This window comes from Psittacula echo (genome assembly GCF_963264785.1).
Source record: "Psittacula echo genome assembly, chromosome: 13".
NCBI classification, from domain to species: Eukaryota; Metazoa; Chordata; class Aves; order Psittaciformes; family Psittacidae; genus Psittacula; species Psittacula echo.
In genome coordinates, this window is record NC_137749.1 from 7,667,457 (window position 1) to 7,672,335 (window position 4,879).

The window sequence follows — 4,879 nt, forward strand, 5'->3', positions numbered from 1 at the left end:
ATCAATTGCAGGACCAGTCAGTACTGTTCCTGACTGCAAGAGAGACACTCACAAATGAAGAGCTGAGAAATTTCACTCTAAACGCTGGTGCCTTTGGCTCAGGCTGGAGGGGTGCATCACTCAAGGTACAGTGAAATGTGCAGTTATGTCCTTGGTGTGGATAATTTATATATTTTTAGTTTCCAGTGGTGTTAATTTGGCACCCCCTGGAGGAAATATGTTTGAAAACACTTACAGGAAGGAAATACTTTAAAAATCCTCTTTGATAAAATTGATTAACTAGACTGTAAATTTTCCCAGTTATCTATGGTGAAGGGAGTCTGCAGAAATATTCATGTGATTTTTCTGTAGGCAGTTTTTCATCCTGAGATAATACATGCAATTTTTTTTCTTCCTCAGACTAAACACGTCAATCTAAGACTGTGACTGAAGAAGTGCTGGAGAATTTCTCGAACATCATGAATTAAATGATCAAAAAGAAAACTTGGAATGTCACCTATAAATGACAAGAAGAACCATTAAAGGAATCTGTTTGAACCTGGTCCAAGCCATGTAAGAATCAGTATACATACTCACTCTCATGGCTAGGGTGGGCTCATGCCAAGTAAAATGCAGGAAGGCCTTACTGTAGGGCTGTGCCTAGATTTACAAACCAAACCAATGTCTTAGAAAACCTAAGGCTATTAGAAATACTTCAATTTTGCTAATTAAGTGGAATTGCTTTCTTGGTTAGACAGAAATGGCCATCTGCTGGGCTTGCAAGCTAGCTACAGAGTTTGATGCTCAGAAACAAAAAATGCCAATGGCAAAAATTTAAATTACTTTGCCCATCCAGGCTGCAAGAAAAGAAGGACGTAAATAATGCCAAAATATGTATTTTAGACAGCTTTAAAATTCTACTTGAATGTAACAAAATAATTCGATGTTAGCGATTTCCAAAAAGAAATGTCAACAAGCTGTTTTAACTATTTTCATTTGATAGCTTTCTTTAGGAAATACCTGGCTGCATTTATAACGTGGTTTTAAAGAGAACTGGGCATGTTGTCTGCCAGTGCTGCATCCAGAGAAGCTAACCTGTGAAGTCTCAGTAATAATTGCATTATTTTTGATCTCTGTCAGCCGAGCACAGAGCAATCTCTTCTTTAGTCCTTCTGGCACAGCCACAAAGCTCAATCGTGGTCCTTGCTGAAAGGAACTTTTTCCTGGGAATTGCTTTGTTTCATTAGCTCCAGCATGCATGCTTTTTGTGTGTTGGTTTTGTTTGTTTTCCCAGAAGGTCCTCTGAATTTCCCAGTCGTCCTTCCTTTTGATCTAAACTCATTGCTGCATAACCTTGTAACTCATGGGTAATTCAAAGGCTTTGCAGTGGACTAATATGGAGAAAGAGTCACATCACAGGAACTGCCATGCTAGTTTCCTCTAGATCAAAAGTTTCCCAGACACTAGCAGTGGTCAGGAATGGATGTCTAGATAAACAACGTAAGAAAAAGGACATAAACGATTCTTTTCCTGTTCCCTTCTCATAGGGTGTCTCTGGCTGTCGTCCTTTCTCTAGGAGATAATAAGGAAGAGACCGGGGCTGGCTGCTTGACTCAGAAAACCTTCATGTTAATAGTGCATTCTCACTTACAGCATGGCAGGAACACAGATTATCTGCAGGACTGGGCTAGCAGTTATTTGGAAATGCCTGACTAAAAGGCTGTCCTTTGTACATTTTCTTTTACACTACAAAGTTGGTTTTCCTTACCCATGGACAAACAGCCAGGAGTAGGAAACCACAGCTGAAGATGGCTGTATGATAACATTACTCTTTCTGGCTTAGGATGAAGTTTACATAGTGTATTTTCCATGCAGAATACGTAATTATTAGTTTAAACATGAAAGATGTTTTCCATGTTGTGTTTGCCAGATCTGATGTTAAGAGTTTAATATTGCTTTCAGCAGAGGTGAAAAAAATTGCAGAGAAAATTAAACAGCATTAGTCTTTCTGAATGTTATCTATCACAGGTCTCTATCACAGGGTGATAGAGAGCTCAGACATTAATGCAATGCAAATACAATTAAAACTTTGCAGTAGAATTTGAGTAGCTGCCTGTAGGTCCTTTTCAACTGGACTGATTTCTGTGTTGTTCTTTATCAGCAACTCCTGAATTTCTTTTGCTAGAACCAGTATCAGAAGTGGCAGTTTCTGGCTTGTATCCATCTATGCATCATGGAGTATTTTGAAACTGCTGGTACATGCAGTAGTTGGTAGGAAAAATAAATACATAAATAGTATTTGTAGATCCCCCCCCCCCCCCCCAAATCTAATATATGTATATCTACACAACCGAGAGCATGAAAAACTAATTCCATCTAGAATGACCTGGATTCTAGAAAGAAAGACAAGGGGGAAGTATATTGCTAAAGAAACATTAACTGATGGAACAGATGGGAAAGATGGCCTCTAGAAAAAGATCCTCTCCATTCTGCCCAGCTCAGGAGGATGACAAGTATAAAATGGGCCTGTTGAGGGATGGCTTATTTGGAATGTCACATAAAACTACCCTGATCTGGGAGGGAAGTGTCATCAGTGTACATTGAAAGCAGTTACAGCAGTCTGCTGTTCAACTGCACATAGCAGCAGATCAGTACATCTCTAATTATTATTTGTCTGTCTGGCTAAGCAGCGCAGCATTTAAAACCTAATTTGTTGTATAATTTAATTTTAATTGAGTCTCCTATCCACACAGGACTCGTTAAGCTAGCTGTATGTTTCACTTGCTGTCTTTTTACATGGATACTATGGGAGAGCTGCAAGAGCTGAACCAATCATTTGCTTGCACTGTGCTATCACCAAGGTGCAGTAATTCCTTGGTGTGATTGCAGAGGGATCTCTTGGCAGGAATATTTGGAAAATACATTTTCTCAGTGCCACAATATAACAAAACAACTTCCTCCCTCAGCTAATGCTATGGTTTACACAAAAGATTTGGTTGTTAGGCTTTAAGTTGCCTCCCCCATGTGCTCCTATTTTCCTCTGCCACTCAGAGATAACAATTACAAGACACTGTGAGCAGTAATAAAAATGAAGCACCACAACAATGCTTTTGAGTGATTGTAACTTTCACTGATGTGCCTCTCTTCAAATATGTAAAAGACACTAGTCCTCAGTGAGGACAAAGCTGAAAGCAAGCAGGGTATTTTACAGACAAATCCTTTTGGAGGAATGCAGACAGGCCTCAAAGAACCAATTTTGTTCAGTAGCATTATTACTAAGGGAGGAGTTATAGACTAAGGTCAATAATGAAAAGCCCTTAAGTATGTGCATCAATTTTGACTTGCATGTGTGCCTACATTTTCTCCTGAACCAGGGCACATGCGATAGAGAGCTGTGAAGCAATACAGTGCATTAGGTATCAGTTTAAACTGCAGATCCAAAACACTTTTGTATTTGATCAGTTTTGCTTATATCAGGCATCCCATGCAGCTCTCTTGCACAAGTTGGCATTGCTGTTAGGTTCATGTGGCCAAGGGGACCTACACGGCTTCCAAGAAAGGTTAAGAGAAAAGCTAACTCTGAGAGCTCAAGGCTGTGAATCAAGTAGGAGTATCAAAGCAAATGATTGCACATGGTTTTGTTTTCAGTGTTCTGTTTCTGTTTTCATTCCTTCTGATTGTTGTGGATTCCTTCAAGGGTCAGATCAAGGGAAGAAAGTCTGACACATAATAAGTCTTTCAGCAGATCGTGAGGAAGAGACTTGAACTGTTTGGACAGTTCGAGCAGAGGAAAGGCAGCTGCGGCTGGAAACCACCCGGGCCCAGCCGCGCGGGCGGGTGTGAGGGACGACTGCAGGAGGAAACCCAGCTGTGGGCTGGTGGGTGAAGGCAGCACAGAGATTGTGATGGGGAGAGATGGTGCCACTCCATGGGACTTCGGGACCTAAGGTGAGAGCGGGATGTGAGTGAGTGACGGGGTGATTTGGTTTGCATCATTTTAGCTCTCTGAGGTGGCTCCCTGTGGGATGGAGAAGGTGGGAAGACAAAGCAGGGACCTGGGGAAATGAGGATGAGCATGGTAAGCACAAAGGCCAGTTGGAGCGGTGGGGCAGGGAGCATGGGCCCTGCAGGCCCTGCTGGTGCAGGGACACGGGAAGTGTGGCTGCAATTGGGGAATCAATGAGATCTTCCACTTTATGTTTTGTTTGGATGGTTTTGTCGCTGGTTTGGGATTGGGTGGTTTTTTGTTTGGTGGTTGTTGTTTTTTGGCTAGATTCCACTTACTGTAGAAGAGGAAATGAGGTGGTTGTTGGGGCAACAAAGAGCAAAAGGGAAATTTTAAGGTGCAGAAAGCTCCTCTGCTTGCTTCTGCCCTATTAGCATCAGGTTTTGGGTTCTAATAGCCTCCTGACTGAAACTCGGGCTGCATCTCCAGGTGCGAACTGCCACTGACAGACACTTATTCCACCTCAGTGTGAACTTTCTTTCTAAAGCATGCCCCTGAAACCGCGGGTATGTTTGTTTTATTTAGCCGCTGCCAGCAAATTCATAACTCTTAAACACCGAAGTGTTAAACTACAATTATTTTTCCTTGTATGTGACCAATTAAACAACCCCAGCTGGCGGCCCTTACAGCTGAGGCGCTCGGTCCGCCAGCAAAAAAGATGGCGGCGAGCACCTCGCCGCGCTGCGAGCCGGCCCCCACTCAAGATGCCCGCTGAGGCATCTCCGGCGTCCAAGGCCCGCTATAGCCCTTCTCGTCCCTAAGCAGGGCGGCGTGCCACGGCCTCGCCGGAAAACGCGGCGCTCTAGCTCGCGGGGCTCGGTGGTGTCCGCCGGAAGGCCCGCCCCTTCCCGCGGTGCGTTCCGTGCTGCCGCTCCGCGCCGCCTCCAATGGCAG